The following is a 25,253-nucleotide window of genomic DNA, read 5'->3' as shown; positions in this document are numbered from 1 at the left end:
TAGAGGGATCCCAGGCTTTTCTCATTTTGGATATTTAGTTTTTCCCGGTATCATGTGCTGAAAAAAACTAATTTTTCTCCTATTGAGCAGTCTTGGCATCCTTGCCAAAAATCAACTGACTGTAAATGTGAGTTTATTTCTGAACTCTCAGTTCTACTATGTTGATTTATGAGTCTGACCTTATACAGTCTTGATTACTGTGGTTTCATAGTAAGTTTTGAAATTAGGAAGTATGAGCTCTCCAAATTTGTCTTTTTTCAAAATTGTTTTGGCTGTGTGCTAGGTCTCTTGAATTTCTGTATGAACTTTAGGACCAGCTTGTTAATTTCTGCAAAGAAACCAGCTGATATTTTGATTGGAGATTGTGTTGAATCTGTAGGTCAATTTGAGGAATACTGCTATCTTAACAACATTGAATCTTCTGATCCATAAACACAGGATATCTTTTAATTTATTTAGGTCTTCTTTAATTTCTTTGAAAGAAGTTCGTGGTTTTCAATGAATAATCTATACTTGTTTTTAAAAAATGTATTCTTAAGTATTTTTTGATGCTTTTGTAAAGTGAGTTACTCTTTCATTTTGTGGATTGTTCACTGTAAGTGTATAGAAATGTTACAAATTTTGTATATTGGTCTTATATCCTGCAAGCTTGCTGAACTTGTTTATTAGTTCTAATGGTTTTTAGCAGATCCCTTAGATTTTCTTTATACACAGTCATGTCATCTATAAATAGAGACAGTTTTCCTTCTTCCTTTCTAATCTGGGGCCTTTATTTCATTTTCTTGCCTATTCATCTTGGCTAGAACCTCCAGTACAGCATTGAATAGATTTGTTTTGATCCTGTTGGGAATGCATTCAGCCTTTTACTTCTATGTATGATGTTAGTTTTGGGTTTTCATAAGATGCTCCTTGTCAGATTCAGGAAATCCTCTGCCATTTTTTTCTTTGTTTCTGTGTGCAGTATCTGCCACTCCATCCATTGTTCTGGCTGCTTTTATGATTTTCTCTTGATCCTTGGCTTTCAACAGTTTGATTATGAAGCATCTTGGTACAGTCTTTTTCATGTTCTGCTTGAGGTCTTACGACCATGCCGTGTAACTCTGCTAAGAATGATCCTATTCTCTCATCCATTTTAAAAATGATTTATATACTTTACTGTTGTTTGATTACAAGCTCCATGAAGGCAGGGGCTATGTCTGTTTTTTTCACTCTCTGTCCTCAGCCTGTAGTGCATGTACACAGTAAGCACTCAATAAACGTTGACTGGACAATAATAACCAAAATTTCCTGAGGATTTACAGTATGCTAAGCCATTTACATATATTAACTCATAAAAAGTTGCAACTGCCCTATGAGGTAGGTACCGTTGTCATTCACAATATGAGGTGAAGAAACTGGGACACAGAGTAGTTAAGTAAATTGGTCTAGGTCACATCGTTATATAAGTAGTGAGGCAAGCTTTCAAAGGGGTGTACCCTTAATCATTATTGAATGAACGAATGAATATTTTGATATATAGTGTCTACAAAAGGGGACCACAATAGGTAAAAGTATAGTTCCTAAAACAATCATCAGAACATCAGACTTTCTATAATTTTGAGTATCCATACACAATGTTAATTAATCTCTCTATATTATATAAGTATAATATTAAATATAATATGCAATTAAATGTAATAATTCTGTAAGTATTAAGTGTTAAGTAATGCTCACATATAGTATATATCATCACTATTAACATTATGATCTTACTGCCTGCCAGGCTTTGTGTCAAGTGTTTTATATAAATTGCTTTATTTAATATTCATAATTCAGTGAAATTGGTGTTAGAATCCCTGTGATATAACTAAGGCTCAGAAAGGTCAAGCCCAAGGTCACAGAGCTTATCACAAAGCCGGATTTGAGCCCCTGTCTATTTGACGCCATATCTGTGCTCTTAAGGCCTTTGCTGTACTCCCCTCTCCAGCCTGGCTGAAGCAGGGGCTGCCTTGGGCTTTCCAAGCTCTCGCTCTTCCAGGAAACTCCCAAATCCTAGGGCCTGGTCCCCACTTCACAGCACTATCCAAGGGGACCACCTGTGCCCCGGGCAGTTTCTCCAGCCCCTGTCCAGGAGGGAGAGATGACACTTTGTCAGTTCAGACACTGTGATGTGTCGTCCTAGTCCCTTAGAACCTGAGGGGTGCCATATTGGAACCCATCCTAGACCAACTAAATCAGAACCTCAGGGAGGAGGCACAGGAATCTGAATTTTTAAACAGCTCCCCAGGTGACTCTGATGTCTAGACTGATTTGGGAACCACTCACCCCAGGCTCAGGAAAGAGGAAATGGATACTCCTTAGGAAAAGAAGTGGGGACTCTTTCCCAGACCAGCTTTACACTACCTTTTAGAAACACAGTGGCCTCATGTGGTGTGAACATATATTGGAAAATAATATTAGAAAACCTTGTAGTAAATTTGGAATACATAAAACAATATAAAGAAGAAACATAAGATTACCTATAATCCTAACACCTAGAGGCAACTCCTGTTAACATTTTGATTCATTTCTCTTTTTAAACTCTTTTTTGAAATGTATATTTGTACACATAAGAATGCACAACTATTAGGGGCACAGCTTATAATGAATTTTCACAGCTGAACACAGTTATGTTAACAAAACCCAGACCAAGGAACAAAACGTCAAGAGCACTCAGGAAACTCCCTTTGAACTCCTTTCTGGTAACCTCTCCCTCCAAAGCGAGTAACAGTGAAAGTCGCTCAGTCATGTCTGACTCTTTGCGACCCCATGGACTATACAGTTCATGGAATTCTCCAAGCCAGAATACTGAAGTGGGTAGCCTTTCCCTTCTCCAGGGGATCTTCCCAACCCAGGGATCGAACCTAGGTCTCCTGCATTGCAGGTGGGTTCTTTACCAGCTGAGCCACCAGGAAAGCCCAAAGCAGTTAAACCGACTTCTAACATTACTAGTTAATTTTGCCTATTGTTGTTCAGTCATCAAGTGGTGTCTGACTCCTTGCGACCTCATGGACTGTAGCACACCAGGCCTCCCTGTCCCTCACCATCTCCCGAAGTTTGCTCAAACTCATGTCCGTTGGATCAGTGATGCAATCCAATAATCTCATCCTCTGTTGCTCTCTTCTCCTTCTGCCTTCAGTTTTCCCCAGCATCTGTATTCTTGCCGTGAGAACCCCATGAACTGTATAATTTTGCCTATGATTGATATTTAAATAAATGGATAATTTCTTATCTCCTCTTTGAGTCTGGCTTGTTTTGCTGATATTATACTTGTGGGCTTCATCTGTGTTAAGAATGAATAGTAGTTCATTTTTGCTTCTGTATTGTATTTGTGTGACTGTAGCATGGTTTATATGTCCATTTTAGTGTCGATGGTATTTAGGGAGTTGAAAGTGTTTGGCAACTGTGACTAGTGCTGCTATGAACCTTCTTGTGCCTTCCTCTTGCTGCTCGTGTGTTTGCATGTCTGTGAGGTATGTGCCTAGGAGTGGAGTTGCTGAGTTTTACATTCAGCTCTAGCAGATACTGCCCAAGTTTTTCAAAATGGCCCTACAAATGCACCTTTGCCAGCAGTATATGAGTTCTGCTTGTGCACGTCCTCACCGAAACTGTCTTATTTTAGCCATCCTGGTGAGTGCATAGTGTGTGATATTGTGGTTTTCCTTTGCATTTCCTTGGTGAATACTGAAGTTGAGCATCTTTTCCTTCATGGTTTTTGGTTTTTTGGGCTGTAACTTGCGGCTTACGGGATCTTAATTCCCTGACCGGGGATTGAATCTGGGCCCATAGCAATGAAAGCACCGAGTCCTAACCACTGGACCATCAGGAAATTCCCACCCTTCATGTATTTCTTTTTAATCTTTTACTCTGTGTTCACCTCTGGCAACCCTTAGTTCATTTAAAAAGAAAAACAGAAAAAGATAGACACCTCCAAACCATAAAACAAAAGAAAAATCTGATAAAGTAAAATAAAAACCAGAGTAAAATACTATGTTGTTTTTCCCTTCAGTGAAGCCTGTCAATTAAAAATCAACACTGTCTGACTTTCAGACCTTAAAGAAAATATATGCTTTGCTGTTGTTCCATCTCTTAGCTCTTGATTCCTGTGCTGCTCGCAACCACTTAATTTTCACTTGCTTTACTGACAGCATTTGTATCTTTGGGAGTGGGGGATGCAATTTTATAAACTTAGCATTAATATTCTTCAAAGAAAAGCTATTGTGACAAAGGAGAAACTTAAATTCAGGCTGAGAGAGGGAAGCCTTGGGCAGCCAATGCCCAGAACAAGCTACTGTCATTCCCTTGGAAACAGTAGAAGCTTTGCAGAGTGAAGTAGAAGTCAAATTGTGGACCCAGCAGAGCGAATTCTAGAAATAAGGTTGTTTTGTTTTGTGCTGCTATGCAGAAATTGTTTGTTAACTGAAAAATGGATTTAAATTTTCTTTAGATGCTTTAGGAAAAAAGTCTTCCTGGGCATTATCTGAAAAAATATACAGATTGAATTTATCCACAAGACAATTATATATGTTCATGTGTACAGATATCCTTTTCACAGAGTTGTGCAGACTGACATCTAAAGTTTTCTTGTAGCATGTCTTCCCATATCATTTAACACTTAAAACTTTTAGTGTCTCTAGAATAGCTTTTTTAATGGACTTACTGAAACTTATTTAATCACTCTCCTGTTTTGGTTATTTCAATAGCTTCTAAATTCTCAATGATGAACGTCCTTATTGTAAATTTCCATGCTCACTTAGATTACTTTCTTAGAATAGCTTCAGAGAAGCGAAATGAATGGCTCAGAAGAGTGAATGTCTTTAACGGTCTCTGATACATGAGTGTGAGCCATTTCTTCTGGAAAGAGCATCATTCAGCAATATATGACAATAGATGACACGCCACCCCCTTGGATGTCCACCAACTTTGCTCTCGCTTCAGTGTCTCTTGCCGTATGAGAAGGCTGCTGTTTCGAACCTTATAAAATCTGTTTGGCTTCTGGATTTAGGGACTTGCTTAGAGCAGCTCCTCCACTCTCTACACATGATTCGAACACTATTATCTAATATTTTTTCCTTGTAGAAGTGTTTTCCTTTTTGCATAAACTTTAATCCATCTGTTATTTGTTTTTGTGTCTGATATGAAGTAGGGATACACTGTTTTCCCCCAGATAGCAAGTTGATCTCTAAAGCATTTGGCAAATAGTACAACATTTCTTCAGTCTTTTGAAAGGCCGTCTTTATCATAAACCGATTTCCTCTGCAGACATGGGTCTCTTTCCACACTGCCTTAGTCTGTCTGGTCATTCTCGAGCCAGTACCATTATTTTGGTTATTTCAGAGTTTTAGTACAGTTTGAGAACTGGTATGACAAGTGCCTTCATATTCTTGTTCTTTTATAAAGTTTTCTTGGATATCTTGGAGAAATTGGCTTATTTTTTCCAGGTGAATTTTGGGATATATTTGTTCAATTAAAAAAATTCTACTGCATTTGTGATTAGAATGGCATCAAACCTATGAATTCATTTGTAGACATGAATACCAAAAGTATAATACCAGACAGGAACAGAGGATTCATCTCCTTAAATCAGGAGTGTTTGTATAGGTAAGATTTCTTGTCTTTTTTTTTTAGAATTTTAGTATGTTTTCATGTATATGTGAAACATTTCTTGTGAAGTTTTTCTGGATATGTGAATAGGCTAGAATCTCTTGTTTTATATTTATAACTAGATGTTTCTGATATGTAAGATAATTATGTAAGTCAGTGTGTCGGAACTGGAGTAGGTGTGTCAGAACTGAAGGATCAGGGTGTAGCCTCATCCTCACTGAGCCCAGGGGACCCTGAGGCCTGAGGAGTAGGGTCTTGCCTCTGGTTACAAGGTGAATCTGGAGCCCAGGAGTAGATTCCCAGCCTGTGTACCCTAGAAACCTCCTAAGTTAGATGGAGAGAAGGGCTCATTGTAACTCAGTAATCAGGGAGCCAACTGCTGTTGCCATGGAAACCTAGTGGCTTCATCTTGTGGGAGGACCAGAATGTGGAGTCTAGAGAGAACAGACTGCATTAGGATGGGACCAGTCTAGGGTGTGTGTGTGCATGTGTGCGTGTGTGTGTATATGTGTATATGTATGAGGGGTGGGGGGGAGAGAAAGGGAAGGGAAACACTTTCTGAAGGAGAGGTACCCACCTCATCATTGTCTACTAAGGTCTGGTGCTGTACTCTGTATTGACACTGGGTGGTGCTGTAAGAAGGGGTGTCCAAGGCTGCCCTTAGAGTGAGCTGGAAGCACTCTAGGCAGAAGTGCTAGCATCTGCCCATCGTAGGACCCGGAGTCCAGCTGGCATCTGCTGGACACTGGTTCTTCCTCCCTCGAGGCCCAAAGGGAGGCCCCCACCCAGGCCACACAGACCCTGAGATGATGGCAGAAGAGCCTGACCTCTCACCCCAAGACTCATCTCCACTGACAGTGGGCCAGGGGGCAAGGACAGTGCAGGAGTCCACAGGGTGATGGTCAGGAGGGGTGGACAGGGCCTGACCTGCAGATGGCGCTCAGGGTTGGGACAGCCAAGGCCAGCACGTGATTCTTTCACAGCCTCAGTCTGGCAAGACTCAGGCAGGGGAGGCCCGCGGGTCCTGGGAGCATCTGTGGAGTTTGTAGCTGGGAGTCCTTACTTCCCTGCTCTCCTTGCCCCCTGCTCCTGCCCCCCTGGGTCCTGAGCCTCCCCGCCAGCCCAGGAGAGCCTGAGCCCAGAACTAACTGCCCCTGAGCAAGGGCCGCAGGACCCAGGGAGGCTCTCCCCGGGCGGGCATGGGATGAGCTTCTGGAAGCAGGCGGGGTGCTTCATTTGGGAGGGTGCTGGGGACAGAGGAAGGAGGTGGGCTGCACCCGTGGTGCCCGGGGCTGGGTCTGAAGGACCCAGAAGTGTTGAGCGAGCAGCGCTTGTCCATCCCTTCCCTGTCCCCCCTCATCCCTGTGCCCCAAGGAGGCCTGACCTCTGGGAATGGAGCTGTGACCCCAGGCAGGCTCCCTCCAGCTTTCCCACCCCTTGCTGTCAGGGTCACCCTCATGATTGATGCAGGAGGTGGGCTTAGAGTTCTGGCAGGGGTTGGGGGGAGTCTCCTGCCTTGGAATGTGGGGGTGATACGAGGATGCCTGAAGTTTGAGCTCTGTGTGTGGGGTGGCCGGTCTAAGTGCCTGTGCAAAGTGCTCATGGAAAGAGACGAGGCAGGTGATGGTGTACATGTGTGCATGGTGTGTGTGTGTGTGTGCGCGGTGGGGAAAGAAGTGTGTGTGGTGTGTCTGGAATGGTGGAGGTATGTGATGGGCTGGTATGGTATCCACTGATGTGTGAAATGCCTTGAGTAGGAGGCTGACAGGTCTTTGTTGGAGGGTATGCACATATGAAGTACATGAAGGAATTTCAAGTACATATGTGTGTGTGGGTATTGTGTGTGACAGTTGGGTGTAGGGTTAGTGGGTGTGTGTGAGATAGAGCTGGAGGCAAAATATGTTTGTGGAGTGTCCAAGGTGGCATGTGGGAGGCAGGTGTACACATGTGAGCCTGACCATGCTGGAAGAGCTGGCACGTTCGTATATGTGGCTTGTGGGGAGGGCTATATGTGGCTCCAAACTGCGAGCATGGTGTGCCCCAGTTAGTGTGCCCCAGTTAGTGTGTGCTGGAGGAGTAATGAGAATGAACTAGCATGTGAGAATGCGGAGTGTGTGTGAAGAAGGGACAGGCCTTGGTGGCCGTGGTCTTCCTTCTCCAAGCTGAGGAACCTGAAGCTCACGTAGGGAAATAAGCATGGCCCTATGCCTAGCAGCTCACAACCCAGACTCGTGAGGGTTGAGGGGAGACTGGCCCCTCTGGTGGCCTGGTGCTGGTGGGTTATGGCCGGTCATGTTCTGTCCCTTAGGGTTGTTGTCCTGGAGCTGGCTCCCACACCCCATGAGGACCAATTGTGCAATAAAGAAAAAATGTTGTAAGCCAGCTGCTAAATATAGCTGTTATTGACACTTAAATAATATAAACGTAAAATTAAATTATGTTTTAAAAAAAGGTATAAATACTCAAAACTCCCCACTTCGTAAGTTTTTTCCTACGCTGGACTGCATCCCCAGTGCAGCCACTCTTGTGGCTGGTCTTGTTGCGAGGCACTGCCTTGCATCTGTTCCTGACTCCACATTCAATCATGTCTAAGAATGCAAGTATTCCTTCCCCAGAAGTCAACAGATGCTATAAGTTAAGACTTGATTTATTCTTTTGTTGGTGGTCTAGATTTCAGAAAGGGATGGAAAACAGTTTTATGAGTGCAGATCAGATTTTCAAGTTTGAAATGTGTGCGGCTGCTTCATTGTTCGATAGTTAGTGCTGTTGACAATTTTTTTTAAGTATACCAGTTCAGCAAAGAAGCCGCTCACATCAGTGGTGAATGGCTGATGTTTTGACACGTCTTCATTGTTTCACCTTCATCTTACTTTTTAAACAAAATTATCAACCAACATGCGCATCAGAACTATACCATCTATCACTGCAGTCATAGGTTGGCTCCAGCTAAAGAGGAAAGCAGAAATCGATGAATGCATTGATTTGGGGGAGAGTCAACTGGCTATATGGAATTTTTATTTGTAAATTATGTGCTGTACATCCTTTATATCAGCAAAATTTATGATAAGCTTATGTATATAGGCATGTAGATGTTTTCTGGCGAGCCGGGTATTAAGCATCACTAGAGCTCTCAGTAGGTCCTACCCCCTCTACACGTCTCCCTTACTGTACACGGGGAGAGGGGAACGGTGCAGGTGCAACCTCAGAGACACTGGGAGCCGCTTCTCAGATTCCCAGACAAGCTGCAGCAGCTCACCGGCTCAGCTGTGACCTCCTCCTGCTCCTGGGCTTTGGGGCTCACCTGGTGGCCCCATTTATTCAGCAATAGCTACCTAAGCCCCTTCTCCGCCAGGTACTGGGCATTCCCAAGGAAGAGAAGGACATGGTCCCTGCCTACATGGAACTTACGGCCCAGAGGAGGAGACACCCAGTCCCAGCCAGCCACTCCCTTGAGAGCATGGGGCAGAAAGCAGACCCCTTACCCAGCTGGAGAAGGAGGGAAGCCAGGACACGAGCAGCTGGCCTGATACAGACGCTTCTCAGTACTGGGTGCACAGTACCCATGGGCTCTCTGTTAAACAGGCAGAGACTCTTTCAGTAGGTCTGGGCAATCTGGTGCCCAGGAGTCTGCAGTGTGCTTGGGTGTGGCGGGGCGGTGACCCTCAGGCTACGCTTGGAGAAGTCTTGATCTGGGGAGAGAAGAGGGTGTGTGCAGAGGCAGAGGGATGAGAAAGATGAAGTCATGCTGGGAAATCTGAAATGAGGCTTGATGGGGGCAGAGGAGGGGAGAGGGGGCTGGAGCAAAGTGGAGGTGGGCCAGCCTGGAGGGGGAGGGTGGGGAGAAGCAGGAGGCGGAGGGAGCCACTCACATAGCCTCACAAGGGGTTTGGATTCTGTCCTGCAGAATGAGGGGCCGTTGAAAGATCCTGGTTAGCAGAGAGGCGATGTGCTCAGGTTGACTTTGGAAAAGTATGGTGCACTTAGAGCTAGCAGGACTGGAGGTCAGGATTCTGGAAGGAGGCTGGAGTCACATGAGGCCTAAACTCAGAGAGAAGCATGGGGGACAGAGGAGAGGGACCTATGGGAGGGCCTTGAAGGTTGAACTCACAGGGCTAGGTGAAGGACAGATGAGTTAGGGTGGGATCTGAGTGTTTGGGGGTGAATGGGTAGATGGCAGGGCCATTCGTGGTGCCAGAAAACACAGGAGGAGGAGCAGGTCTGGAGTGAGAGGAGTTCAGTTTTGGACCTGGAGAGCTGGGGTGCTTTTGGAGGAACCCCAAGACACTTGGAGCTCAGGAAAACCTGAAGGAGGTAGATTGGGAGCCCCAGAAGGTAGGTGGGGGCCTGGGGTGGGATTGGAGAGATTCCCTGGGAGAACACACAGTGAGAAGAGCCTCAGAACAGGTGTCTGGATCCAGTCCTGAAGGGCCAGGAGCTCAGATGCCTGACTTGGCCTTATTTCTGGAAGAGGTGGCCCAGACACCGGTCCCTCCATTCAAGAGAGCCAGAGAGGGGACTGGAGGAGGCTGGAGTAGTTGAAAACCGTGGGCAGGCAGCTGCCTTCCACGAGAGCTGGAGGTCACAGCACTTAGGAGTCTCGGGGTCTCAGTTCTAGCTCCAGTCCTGGTTCTGCTGCCAACTTGCTGTGTGACCTTTGACAAATCACCTCCCACTCTGGGCCTCAGCTTCTTTATTTGCAAGTGGGAAGGTTGGACCCGACCAGTGGTTTTCACATGACATTTGAAGCCCCAGAGTCACCCAGAACTAACTCTAGGGCATCCTTGGAGGAGAGGGAGAGGCTGAGGCTGAGGCACTCCAGTCCCTGGCCTCCCCCAGCTTCGTCCAGAGCCACCAGAGCTTTTGTGGTCTCTGTGTTGGTTTCCACTAGAACCACTGGGTCAGAGAATCCCGTCTGTGAAGCCTTATCCACATAGACACTGTGGAGACTGAAGGGTAATAAAACACGATGAGAAAACGAAGTAGCCTCACTCAGATACTGTGTGAGCCTTGATGCCCGTTTTCCCATGTAGCGTAGTCCTGGTCATGCCCATGCTTACCCAAGACTCTGCGTGGCTGTGGGCAACTTCAGCAGCTCAACTTGCTCCCTCCTCCTGGCTGGTGGGTCACAAGCCTCAACCATTAGAGCCGCCCCCTCCGTGGTGACACCAACCTTTCCCCACAGCTTCTGGGGACAACACAGTGTGAGGTTGGTTGTGAAGCAGCAAAGGGCCTCCCTGTCCCTTGATGCTGTCTGTCCACTGCCGCTATAAAGACAGAATAAAGATTCTCTGAACAGCATGGAAAACACTTGGGTTCTTCCTAAAGTCTGGTCTCCATGATGATGCCCACTGAGTGCTGGAGACCTCCACTGGTTAAGACTTGCCCACCTCACCCAACTGTCCCCCAATACCCCTCAAAGCTAGGCACTGTCAGCAAACTGGAGGGAGGCTGGGCCTAGACATGTGTGCAGGAGGGAGATGAGCGGGGGTTGGAGATGGGAGCAGAAACGGCCTTAACAGTGCCCCCTAGGGAAAACCCAGACCCTTCAAATCCGTGTGCGCTCACAGTCCCAAGAAGCCCATGCCTGGCTTCCCTCTCTCCAGGCAGGGCCCCTGAGCTGTGGAAGGCCCCTGCCCACACCCTGGCTCTGGGATCCTGCCATGAGGTGGTCATCTGGGAGGGGCCAGCATTCATGTCTGTTTGCCGCTTGCTTCTTCAGCCCAAGCTCATGGCCCAGCATGCACCACCCGCCCATTGCTGGGAAGGTGGTACTGCCCCTGCCCCTACCTCCTAAGGCATCCAGATGGCCCAGACCAGGCCACACTGGGCCCCAGGATCCCAGGCTTGAAGGCTGTGCCTTTGGGGAGCTCCAGGGTCCCCAGGTCTCTTGCTACCTTGGGAACAGTTTGGAGGGAGAGCTCAGCAGAGTGGCCTCCTCCCTGGCACCTCCTCAGTGTCCTAGCTAGGGCTCAGAAGCTTGCTCTAGGACCCCTGGGATGAGCCCCTCACCCCCTCCCTTGCTTTCTCAGTTCCTAGGACCATGGAGGCCACCTCAGCAGTTGTCATTTGGCAGGGTGGTTGGGTGGGGGTGGGGTGACAACTCTTGGTGTTTCTGACAACAGGCCGGGGGACTCAAGCACCAATGTGAAGCTGAAGAGAGTCGTGGAGACGGGGGGCAGTGAGACCGAGTCTGCCCAGGCCACGCCCGTGGCCGGGGTGTGGCCCTGGGCCTGGGGAGGGTCACTGTTTGAGAGGAGGACGCAGCTTTATAAAATGACTCCGTAAGTATGGACTGGGTGGATGGGGCCATAGGCCCCTCTGCCGCACCCTGGGATGTAGGAGTGGACCAGGAGCAGCTGCAGCTGCTCTGGGGCAAGCCGGATAGCTGGGGGGCTGCCAGTGTCAGGGACGTGCAATGCTGGGGCCAAGGCAGGGGGTGGGGAACTAGCCTGTGGACCGCTAAGGAGCCTAGTTCCCATTTCAGGGGCCTGTGGAGGACCCTCTGAGATGTCCTAGGTTACTGTGCTAGGGCTTTCCCTTGAGGGTCGTGTGGAGGTGGGGAGGCCATGGTCTCTGCCGTGACTGCTGACTGCAAGCTACCTTTGGTCCAGATGAGAGCCACGAGAACCCAGGAGCCCAGGAAGACAGGCCCGTGACTTCTTTCTTAGGCACGAGAGGCGCTGGGACAGTGATTTGCCTCATACAGGCCTTTGGAGAGTTTATACATGTTCCCAGGCCCTACTCTCACAGAGTGTTGGTTGGGGCCCAGGAGTCTAGTTTTGAAAGCCCATCAGGTGATTCTGATGGAGCACTGTGGCTGGGTGAGGACTCGCACCCCGGCCCAGTCCTCCCATAGGCAGGCCCCTGCCCACAGTGCCACCAGTAGATACTCAGGCTTTGGCTCTTAGAGACGTTCTGGTCACCCAGAATCTCACGTGAAGCGTGGAAGACCTCTTCAGGAGCCTCTTCCTGAGGCCCAGAGGAGAAAGGATCGTGCATATGGTGGGCCCTTGAGGAAAAAAGACTGAGGAAGAGAAGGATGAAGCCTGAAGGAATGGGGTTCCTGCACCTGAGTGTCCGGGCCTCACGCCCAGGCTTGTGGTCCTCGTAGCCTGCTCAGGGCCCAGGGCACCCAGGTCCACACCAGCCCCCGCACTGCCCCCATCCCCAGCCTGACGCCCCCGCCCCATCGGTCCTGAGAGTGAGCCTGACTCCTTCAGCAGAGAAATTGGAGAGGTTGTCTTGGAAGGCAAGCATGCCCAAGGATCATTATGGAATTTTGTCAGTAGAATTCATTTTTCAGTATTTTTAATGTCTTTTGAAAAATGACCTTTAAAAGCTCTCCTGATTAACGTGAAGGTTACTGACTTCACTGAATCAATGTGAAAGTAACAGAAGTAACTGAATGTTTGCATAGTGGAGCTGGAGTCTGAGGTGCTGTGAGCTAGGTCACCGCCCATCTGGCCTGCCTGGGGCTGCACGTTCATCTCCCTGATCCCAGGCACGTCCACACCTCCTGGCTGCGGAGCCTCTGAGCTGCTCACTCGACCCAGTTTGCTGAGTCACTTCCCAAGGGCTGGACCTTTGGGCCCTTTCCAATTTCTTGCTATTATAAATATCACTGCTATGAATATCTCTGTACAAATTACTTTCTTAGTATTTTACTGGGAAGCAATCCCCGAGTGGAATCACTAGGTCAAAGGACGTGCACAATTTTATAGTTCTTGTCACATATTACTAAATAGTACTCTGGAAATATTGAACCCGTTTACCATGATGTCAATTATGTGTGGCCAGTCTACACAGCCCTCCGGTAGTAAGATTCATTGTTTTTATTTGTTTGGAGATGTTTTGTTTTTTATTTATTTATTTTTAGAATTTATTTTATTGAAGTATAGTTCATTTACAATGTGGTATTATTTTCTGCTGTACCACAGAGTGATTCAGTTTTATGTACAAATATATATATTCTTTTTCATATTCTTTTCCATTATGGTCTATTGCAAGATATTGAACATAGTTCCCTGTGCTATACAGTAGGACCATGATGTTTATCCATTCTGTGTATGATAGCTTGCATCTGCTAATCCCAGATTACAACACCATCCGTCCCCCACCCTCCCTCCTCGTTGGCATCCACGAGTTCGTTTTATTTTGATTTGATTTTTCCTGTCTTGCCATATTGGCTAGGAGCAGTGGTACAGTAAAGTTGTTCCCGTATGTATTCCCGAAATGACCAGTGGAGCTGGGCATTCTCTGAAAGACCCTAAGAACCTGATCAGTTCAGTTCAGTTGCTCAGTCATGTCCGACTCTTTGCGACCCCATGAATCGCAGCACGCCAGGCCTCCCTGTCCATCACAAACTCCTGGAATTCATTCAGACTCATGTCCATCGAGTCAGTGATGCCATCCAGCCATCTCATCCTCTGTCGTCCCCTTCTCCTCCTGCCGCAAATCCCTCCCAGCATCAGAGCCTTTTCCAATGATAGGCAGGGATTATTGTGGGATCAGTCCTGAGTCAAAGAGTTAGACTAGAGCTGAGAAATGGAAAATGTTGGTTTTCTAGCCTTCGTCTTTCTGCCCCTCGTGGTAGGGCACCTGGACCCCAGTTCTACCTGCTCTGGGGCTGAGCAATAGCTGCCTGCACCAGCTGTGGCCTTCTGGCTGCCTAGATTACCATGCTGTGCTTGTGGCTGTGGTCCTGGGGTTAAACTCTGTTTGGGCTTTGTAGTCTACCTGCCTGTTGTTTGATCTCGACCACCACTGGGGAGCTCCACCAGGAGTTTGTCCATTGCCTGTCAAGCCAGGGCTTTGACTGTGACCAGCGAGGCCATCTGGGTAAGGCCAGGAACATTTGTAAGCTTTGGGCTGCCATGCCTTGGCTGAGCTTCAGGCTTGATGAATTTGGGGCAGTCTTATGGAGGCTTGACCCATGTCAAGGTCTAGCACTGTGGCCTGTACATAATGTCAGGAGGGCTCACCAATGATGTAAAGGGCTCTCAAGATGGAGACAGTGAGGTTCAAGGGCATGAAACCCTGTGATGGCAACTGGGTGCTGTGGTTATTGTGGGCAGGACCACGGGACACCCTGGGATCTCAGAGGGAACAGGCCTGAGTGAGGGAGGAGAATAAGTCCAGGCAGACCTGACTGGTGGGCAGCGGAAACTAGAGTGTGAGGCTGGCAGTCACAGAGTCGAAGTACTGAGAAAATTTGAGAACACAGAGTCACACGTGGACATTCAAGGGTGTCCCGGGTAGGATGGAGTTACAGGGCCATTTGTGAGCCAAGGGCATCTGGGAGTTCCTGTACCAAGGGCCTGTCTGTGTTGAAGCAGGATGCTGGGGGAGGGGAGGACACAGGGCCAGTGTGTGATACAGAAAACAGGGGCCAGCCTCTTGGAGGGGAATTGGCAGAAGCTGGCCAGGATCAGTGTTCCAGCCCAGCACCTGGGCTTGGATCTGCTGAGAGGAGGCCTGGCTCATAGACGTGGGGCTGAGGGGGTGCAGCTGGGAGCCGTCCTGGGCTCTGGGTCCTCCAACCTTTGGGCCAGAAGTGAATCTCCTTTCCCTGTCATTCCTGGCCTGATGCTCGTGGACCCAGTGCTTGGGTAGGGCTGGAGCAGGTGATCATGGACAGGGGAGATGTGGCCCCAGGACCCCCGAATGGCAACTAGACAGAGCTGAGAAGTGGTTTGTTGCAGCAGAAATGTGCATTCAGATTCGGATAACCGAGTTTGATCCTGGTGCTGTGTGTTTCTGTGTCACTTTAGTTTACCGTCTCCCACCCTCCACTTCCTCTTCTGTAAAATGGGAATATTCACTATAGGGTGGTTGAATTACAGAGGCATTCAAAAGAATTGCATTAGAAAGGAATGTATGAAAGTGCTCAGCACAGATAGTTGTTGCTCAACAAATGCCAGTTTCCCTGCTTTTGCTTCTTTTAGCTTCTAGAGCAGGGCCATGTGTGTCTCAGGTGGGCTTCTGCCCTCAGCAGGAGGGCCCGGGGGTGGGGGAGGGGAGGGAGCAGCAGGTGCACTGGCAAAGCCCAGGAGCAGAGCTGGAACAGAACCTCAGCTTCTGCGTTAATCTGACCTGTGGGTTATGGTGAGTTTAGCCCTGCTGCTGCTAAGTCAGTTCAGTTCAGTCGCTCAGTCATGTCTGACTCTCTGTGACCCCATGAATCGCAGCACGCCAGGCCTCCCTGTCCATCACCAACTCCCGGAGTTCACTCAGATTCATGTCCATTGAGTCAGTGATGCCATCCAGCCATCTCATCCTCTGTTGTCCCCTTCTCCTCCTGCCCCTAATCCCTCCCAGCATCAAAGTCTTTTCGAATGAGTCAACTCTTCGCATGAGGTGGCCAAAGTACTGGAGTTTCAGCTTTAGCATCATTCCTTCCAAAGAAATCCCAGGGTTGATCTCCTTCAGAATGGACTGGTTGGATCTCCTTGCAGTCCAAGGGACTCTCAAGAGTCTTCTCCAACACCACAGTTCAAAAGCATCACTTCAGTCGGGTCCAACTCTTTGCGACCCCATAGACGGCAGCCCACCAGGCTCCCCCATCCCTGGGATTCTCCAGGCAAGAACACTGGAGTGGGTTGCCCTTTCCTTCTCCAATGCATGAAAGTGAAAAGTGAAAGTGAAGTCACTCAGTTGTGTCCGACCCTCAGCGACCCCATGGACTGCGGCCTAGTGGATGGTTAAATCTTGGCAAGTTCCTGAGCCTCTGTTTCCTCATCTGAAAAATGGGTTTATTAACATCTCAAATCCAGAATCACATGAGGAGTCACAATGATGCGTGGAAAGCACTCACACCACTCATGCACATAGTAGGCCCATTCATATGTGACAGTGTGGTTTCTGTGACTGCTGACACATCTGTGACCCCAGGGTCACAGAGAGAACAAGTATATGCATGGTGGTTAGCGCTCCAGCTGGTGCTGTGGCTAAGTAGTCTGTGGCTAACGTGTTATCCTTGAGTTGGCTGAGGAGGGAGGGCGCAGCCGGACACTGCCCTGAGGCCCCGGGACCTGTGGGGCTCCAGGGTCCTGCCAGGGGCAGAACAGGCCCTCAGCAGTTCTCTCTCACACTGGGAGTTCCCAGAGTGGCAGAGCTAGCAGGTCTGATCAGGATTGGGCTGAGGTCTTGCTTGGCACAGCAGGGAACCGCCTTTCCCCTGCAGGAGCATCACCAGAGGCAGGCAGCACAGTGAAGGAGGGAGGCAGGAGGGGCCCAGCATGGGGTCAGGACGTGGGGGTCGGGGGGGAGCGGGCAGGCAGTTCCGTGTGGTCAGCTGCCTGTGCCCGAGCTCTGATCCCAGGCCTGGTCCATTACTGTGCACAGGGGACCAGGGGATGGACTGTTTTCTGGAGGCAGGAGGACCATGTAGAGGATCCAGACATCTGGGAGTCGGGCTGAAGCTGCTGTGGACTTCCTCCAGGACCCCTGCTCTGGGCACCACAGCCCTGGGGCAAGAGGATTCCAGGGTCCTGAGTCCCAGCCTGTCACCTGCAAGTTGGAGATCCAGTGCAAGTCTAGCCTATGTGACTCTTTGTATCCCTTTCTGGAAAATGTGCTCGTTTATCAGGTGCTGTGCTTGTACTGGGCACGCAGCAGGGGCCAGAATCAGACATGATCCCTGGGTCTGGAGTCCTTGGTCTAGGAACTGGCCTGTAAATTACAGCAGTAATAACTGCTGGTGTTTGGGGACTTCAGCAGTGGTTACAAAAGCACTCTGAAGGGGTGTGAAGCCACCTGCACAAGCTCCGCCCCTTTCAGATGTGCAGTCCCTGCACTTGGCAAATAGCCCTCAGTCCCTTACCCCCCAAGGACACCCCTGGACCTGTCTGGACCTGCCAGGATCCTCTGGGCACCTGTGTAGCCTGTCACCTCTCTGCAGCACACACACACTCACACATGCACAGAGCCATCACCACATAAAGATAGGACCCCTCCCTCTCTCTGTTTCTGCCCTTCATTCTGAACCTCTCACTCCAGCAGCTCCACTCTGATTTCCTGATCTGATTTCTCTGTCCTCCCAGCGTCTGGCTGCATAAGAGATTGGTTTGTCGATGGCCTTACCCCCACCAGTCTTACGCTAACTAGGTCCTGCATCTTTGGCTCGTACTTCTGCCTCCCCCTTCCTCCAGCAAGATCTAAGAACTGTCACTCTTTATGGGGCACTTGGGAGTCAGTGCGATGGGGTTGCTGATGGGCTGTCCTTTCCCAGTTTCCCATCCTGTTCAACCAGTGTCAAGGAGTCACAAATTCCCAGGTCTGCTCCTTCCTAGCTGTGTGACTCGGGCAAGTTGCTTTACCTTTGAAACCTGTTTCCTGGTCTGTAAAATGAGAACACTGATAGTACCTCCCATGTAGGGCTACCATAGAAACTCAGTGAGACCCCGTAGATGTGGTTTTTAGCACAGGTCCTTGCACATAGTAGATGTTTAATAAACATTAGCTTCTGTTATTACTTTGTGCCTAAGAAAATATATGGAGTAGATAGGGACGATTATCTTTATTTATATACCCAGCAAAGAAATATTGATCTGCTTTGTTCTAGCACTGCCCTAGGTAATGGGGATAATCTGGGGAGCAAAGCTGAGGAAATCCCTTCCTGGGAGCTTTCACTGTGATGGTTTTCACCCCCACAAAATCCCCCTCTTCTGTCAGCCTCTTCTCTGCATCTTCCCGTGGGGCAACCTCTCTGCCCTCTCCCCCTCAGCCTCCTCCCTCAAGACTCCTTGAACTCATCTCCTGGCCCATCCTGTGTGTATGCTCTTCCACAGATGCTCAAAATCTGTGTCCTACAGACATGCAAACCTAGCTTATCTGAATTGACGCTCACGTATCCAACCCCCCTCCCAAACCTCTTCTCCCGCTGTGTTTCCTGTGGGGATCCCTGCCCCACCTCCAGCTATTCCTCCATCATCTTCATTGTCATCATCGCCTCTCATGGAGCACTTACTATGTCAGGCACTATTCCAAAGGCTTTCATTTATTAAATCACTTAATCTCCTGAAATCCCTAAGAAGTAGTTGCAGTTGTTTGCAGATAAGAAGACTGAGGCCAAAGTGGTTACATGAATAGTTCAGAGTTCCATGACTCTAAATGGCAGAGCCAGGATTATTAGCCAAAAAAAAACAAAAAACCCCCAAAACAAAAAAGACTCCAAACACAAAAGCTTGAGGCACCTTGGCCTCAGAAACTATCTCCAAAGGCCCTGCTTTCCCTCTGGTTGTGTGCCCTGCCCCGAGCCCTTTCTCAGTGGGCTCACCTCAGCTGTGCCACTCACCCTGGTCCCCTTCTCAGCCAGAGGCCAGGACCCTCTGTTCTGGGCTGTTGAAGAGCCCACTCACCTGTATCTCTGCATCCCTCTTGCCTCACCCCAGACCCTGCTCCAAGGGCTGCCTGCGATCTCCCTTACAAGCGGGACTATGTGTCTCCCCAACTTCCTGTTGCTGCTAAGAGATTCAAGACCTCAGCCTGGCCCCGAATAACCTCCCCATTCATTCCATACGCCACGCACCCACCCCAGTGCTCTCCTGCCTCCCGTGTCTCCCTTACTCCTTTTCATTAAACCTCTATCCAGCCTGAGTGGTGCCTCTGCTGCAAAGCTCTGCCTGACCCTTGGCCAGACTCTACTGCCCCCCCTTATGCCCCCACAGTGCTGGACCCCACTGGTCCAGACCTTCACTCTGCTCAGGATTATCACTTGTTGTGTCTGTGTTCACCAGTGTCCTCCACTGCCCTGTGATTCTCATAGGCTGGCACCATGTCTTACTCATCTCTGGGTGCCAGAGGCTAACAGGGCTGGCTGCAGAGGGAGTCTCCATGCTCAGAAGAACAGAGCCAACCTCCAGTGTCACTCAGCAGTTTGGGTCAGGAAAGGTCTGAGGGTCTTTCTTTTTTTCCCATCATATCCTACTGTAGAAACCAGAAATGGGGGATGATTTTCAAGATTGTCAATCCCAGAAGAATGACTGAGCTGGAAGGGCCAGTGGAGGTCATCTGTGTTAATCCTTTATCTTTGAATTGTTGGACTGAGGCCCAGAAAGGGGAAGACCTAGTCCCAGGCGATTCATCAGTGAGAAGTTGTGACTAGAATTCAGATCCCAGCATACTTCCTGCTTTGCTGAATTGTTAGATTTTTTTCTTCTTTGCTCTTTCTCAGTGTAAACTGCCTGCTGTGGTAACTCCAATTCCTTCCTGAAAATCAGCCGAAATCTCAAGGCTCTGGAATGTTTCCCTCTCCTCTTCCAGATAACCCCATGTACACGTCATTTTATACAGTTGTCATCACAATTTTGCATTCCTATTTTCTTGTTTAGTACTTTTTGGGTAATATTTAAGTTCTTATAGAAAACGGGGTATATTTCTGGGTTGCCTGTCTTTGTCCATTGAAATTGCATGTGAGATTCCTGTCAGCATGCTGTTTTAGTTGGTGTTGCTTTATAATATATTTTAACATCTAGTGGGACTGGTCCTTCTCTTATTAGCCATGATTATCAGAATTTTCTTTGCTTTTCTTACTTACTTTTCTTTTCCTCCAGATAATTTTTACCTGGGTTATCTAGAGGAGTCAAGGGCAGGAAAATAGTTTATCCCAGGCTGCCCTAATCTTGGGCATCAACACAGATCAGTTGAATTGTGTGCTCAACTCACGGCTCTGAAAATGAAAAAGAGGCCCATTGATTGGGTGAAATAGGCAAAAAAGGAAGTGGTAACACCAACTCCCCTTGCCACTGCCCCTCACCTACTGTCCTGGGAGGCAGGGCAGGATGGCCGCATGGTGATAGATGTGCTTCCTCAGGGTGGGTATAGCTGGCGCAGTTGATCACCCAGCAACTATGGGATTCCCTGAGACCGGGAGCCTACTGGCAGCATCCTGTGTAGGGTGGGGAGTCGGGGGAGCAGGCCCAACCCACACATCCTCTGAACATGCACTGCCAGCCCTGCAGCCTTCCCACCTCCTCAGCAGGGGCCCAGTCTGTCTGCACCCTTAGGTCTTTGTGCTCTGGTGCAGGAGCCTGCTTCTCACTGCCCACTCTCTCAAAGTTGGTACCTCAAAACTAACACCTCACCTCTTATGAGCCAGTTACCCTTAAAAGCACTTACTTGAGGTACAGAATAGACACCTAATTTTATCACTGACCCAACTGCTTTGTAAGACAAAATTTAGGAATCTTCTTTGTTAAAAAAATTTTCATTTTATGTCAGAGTATCAGTTCAGTTCAGTCGCTCAGTCGTGTCTGACTCTTGGCGACCCCATGAACCGCAGCACGCCAGTCCTCCCTGTCCATCACCAACTCCCAGAGTCCACCCAAACCCATGTCCGTTGAGTCACTGATGCCATCCAGCCATCTCAGCCTCTGTCATCCCCTTCTTCTCCTGCCCTCAATCTTTCCCAGCATCAGGGTCTTTTCAAATGAGTCAATTCTTTGCATGAGGTGGCCAAAGTACTGGAGTTTCAGCTTCAAAATCAGTCCTTCCAGTGAACACCCAGGACTGATCTCCTCTAGGATGGATTGGTTGGATCTCCTTGCAGTCTAAGGGACTCTCAAGAGTCTTCTCCAACACCACAGTTCAAAAGCATCAGTTCTTCAGTGCTCAGCTTTGTTTGTAGTCCAACTCTCACATCCATACATTTCCACTGGAAAAACCATAGCTTTGACTAGACAGACCTTTGTTGGCAAAGTAATGTCTTTGCTTTTTAATATGCTGTCTAGGTTGGTCATAACTTTGCTTCCAAGGAGTAAGCGTCTTTTAATTTCATGGCTGCAATCACCATCTTCAGTGATTTTGGAGCCCAGAAAAATAAAGTTAGCCACTGTTTCCCCATCTATTTCCCATGGAGTGATGGGACCGGATGCCATGATCTTAGTTTTCTGAATGTTGAGCTTTAAGCCAACTTTTTCACTCTCCTCTTTCACTTTCATCAAAAGGCTCTTTAGTTCTTCTTCACTTCCTGCCATAAGGGTGGTGTCATCTGCATATCTGAGGTTATTGATATGTATCCTGGCAATCTTGATTCTGGCTTGTGCTTCTTCCACCCCAGCGTTTCTCATGATGTACTCCGCATATAACTTAAATAAGCAGGGTGACGATATACAGCCTTGACGTACTCCTTTTCCTATTTGGAACCAATCTGTTGTTCCATGTCCAGTTCGAACTGTTGCTTCCTGACCTGCATATAAGTTTCTCAAGAGGCAGGTCAGGTTGTCTGGTATTCCCATCTCTTTCAGAATTTTCCACAGTTTATTGTGATCCACACAGTCAAAGGCTTTGGCATAGTCAATAAAGCAGAAATACATGTTTTTCTGGAACTCTCTTGCTTTTTCCATGATCCAGCAGATGTTGGCAATTTGATCTCTTGTTCCTCTGCCTTTTCTAAAACCAGCTTGAACATCTGGAAGTTCACGGTTCATGTATTGCTGAAGCCTGGCTTGGAGAATTTTGAGCAGAGTATAGTTGATTTATAATGCTATATTCACTTCAGGTGTATAGTAAAGTGATTCAGTTATGTATATATACATATACCTATTCTTTTTCAGATTTTTTTGCCATGTAGGTTATTACAAAGTGTTGAGAAGAGTTCCCTGGGCTCTACAGAGATCCTTGTTGATGACCTGTTTTTAGGAACACTGCTGATTGGCACTAGTCAGCTAGGCAAAGCGACTACTTTGCCTTTCTTGCTTAGAAGCCTGGTTCACAGACCATCTTGGCCTGTGCCCTCCTTTCCTCAGGTCATCACCTAAGGGAATCTTAAGAAATCCCTACACATTATCAAGTTTCAAAATTCCCTTCAATTTTTGCTTTGAATGAAGTGAAGTCTAATTTAGGAAAAATTACTATCTTTAAAATATCCTTCTTATCAGGTAGGAATATATTCAGTTCATTTCAGTTCAGTCGCTCAGTCATAGGAATCTCCATTCAAGTTCTTTTTATAAATCTCAATTATATTGCATAAATTTCTTCATATGGATCACAAATAAGTTTCATTAATATGATTTTAAAACATTTCACACATAATCTTTCCATTATATATGAGAGATCTTTCAAGCTGTAAATGATTATTATTTTATAATAATAAAAGAAATATTGACTATTTTCTTTTCATCTTTTCATGTGGTGACTTTATTGAACTTTCTGATTCTAGAGATTTTCTCATTGATCCACTTTAGTTTTCTCAAGAACCCAGTACAGAGTGCCATTTGTAATAATGTAAATTATTACAGGTTTGATTCTCTGGGTTGATCCTATTTGCAACAATGTAAATTATGACTCTACTTTCTAATATAGTAGACTAATGACTGTTATAGGCTAATGTATAGTCTAATATAGTACACTAATGACTGAAGAAGAACTAAAGAGCCTCTTGGTGAAAGTGAGAAAAAGTTGGCTTAAAGCTCAACATTCAGAAAACAAGATCATGACATCTGGTCCTATCACTTCATGGCAAATAGGTGGGGAAACAATGAAAACAGTGACAGATTTTATTTTGGGGGGCCCCAAAATCACTGCAGATGGTGACTGCAGCCATGAAATTAAAAGATGCTGCTTCTTGGAAGAAAAGCTATGACCAATCTAGACAGCATATTAAAAAGCAGAGACATTACTTTGCAATCAAAGGTCATCTAGTCAAAGCTACGGTTTTTCCAGTAGTCATGTATGGATGTGAGAATTGGACTATAAAGAAAGCTGAGTGCTGAAGAATTGATGCTTTTGAACTGTGGTGTTGGAGAAGACTCTTGACTCCTTGGACTGCAAGGAGAACAAACCAGTTAATCCTAAAGGAAATTAGTACCGAATATTCATTGACCCACTCCAGTGTTCTTACCTGGAGAATCCCAGGGACAGGGGAGCCTGGTGGGCTGCCGTCTATGGGGTTGCACAGAGTCGGACATGACTGAAGTGACTTAGCAGCAGTAGCAGCATTCATTGGAAGGACTGATGCTGAAGCTAAAGCTCCATTACTTTGGCCACCTGATGCAAAGAACTTACTCACTAGAAAAGACTGTGATGCTGGGAAAGATTGAAGGCGGGAGGAGAAGGGGATGACAGAGGATAAGATGGTTGAATGGCTTCACGGACTCTATGGACATGAGTTTGAGCAAGCTCCAGGTGTTGGTGATAGACAGGGAAGCCTGGTGTGCTGCAGTCCATGGGGTCACAAAGAGTCAAACATGACTGAGTGACTGAACTGAACTGAATGACTGTTCCTCAATGTCGCCTTCAGGAACTTTTAAAAATTGAGGTAGTTGGTTTGGCTCCATCCCATCTGAACCCTCACCCTAGGTCTCAGCAATAGAGCCTTGAACTGGAGGCGGGGGGCGGGGTGGGGGGTAGGTTCTAGACCTAAGAGACAGCCTCTGCTGAGGTTGGGAGAGTGTGCGCCTGGCTTGTCTGAAAGCAGACCAGTATGGCTGGAGAATGGAAACTTGATCGGTTGTGTGAACATTTAAACATTTCTTTTTTTTGGTCTGCAAGCAAGGGAAGTCAGTGAAGGATTTAACGCAGCAGGTGCAATGGTAGATTTGCATTATGGAGAGATCACTCTCAATGCCATGTGAGAACAGACTGCAGGAGAGCCAGAGGGAAAGGGGGTGCAGCTCATTATGTAATAGCAGCTAACTCATACATTTCCTTACAACATGCCAGGCGCTGTTCTGAGTGGTTTCTGTATATTAACTGTTAAGTCTCCAAGTACACACGGAGTTTGTGGCAGAGCCTGGTTTGAAGCCACAGATCTGGCTCCACAGTGGACACCTGAAGCGCACAGGTGATCCCATGTACCTCAGATGAAGTAGCATGGACCAGGGTGGTGGCATTGGAAATGGTGGGAAGATTGACGAAGGGGACCAATTGAAGAAATACTTAGGAGCTCATAGCCACAGGACCTGGTGATGGATTTCATGCGGTGGGAGGAAATACCATGGTTCCAGTTTTTCCTATGTCCTTGTGGTCATTTGGAGTTTTTGTGGGACTTGTCTGTTGACTTTTCTACTGAGTTATTTGTACATGCTTATCACCTCTACTCATTTTCTGGGGAAGGAAGGAATTCAGATCCATTTCCAGGGTGCATTCTGAATCTCCCATGTGTCTTCTGGGTGTGCAACCAGCTGAGGGATATGGTCTCTGCTCATTATATTTTTGCTTAAGGGTGTGAGAGCGAAGTGAACCTGCTCTAAGTGTTCCCTACTAGGCTCTCCCAGGGCATTTAGAGTGGGAGGTGAGAAATGTGCATTCTTTTCATGTAAATTGTCAGATGGGGCCCTGGATACTGGAACTCCAGTGATATTGGGGGCCTTAGACATTATCTCGGAGAAGGCGATGGCACCCCACTCCAGTACTCTTGCCTGGAAAATCCCATGAACAGAGGAGCCTGGTAGGCTGCAGTCCATGGGGTCGCGAAGAGTCGGACACGACTGAGTTGCCATTGCCTTCTCCGGATTGGTACATCGAGGGCAGGAGAACTGGGAAGAGATTTGTCGATGGTCATGGAAGGAGGCCAGGGACTTAGATGCAGGTCTCCCAACATCCAAGACACTAAACGTATCTTTGGATGAGCGAGGATGTCAGCCAGCAGTATCAGCAAGTGTCCAGTCACCTGCTCTGGTGGGGGTCCCCAG

This window comes from Budorcas taxicolor, chromosome 15, assembly GCF_023091745.1.
Source record: "Budorcas taxicolor isolate Tak-1 chromosome 15, Takin1.1, whole genome shotgun sequence".
In the NCBI taxonomy this organism is placed as follows: Eukaryota; Metazoa; Chordata; class Mammalia; order Artiodactyla; family Bovidae; genus Budorcas; species Budorcas taxicolor.
Note: the sequence above shows the minus strand (reverse complement) of the source record.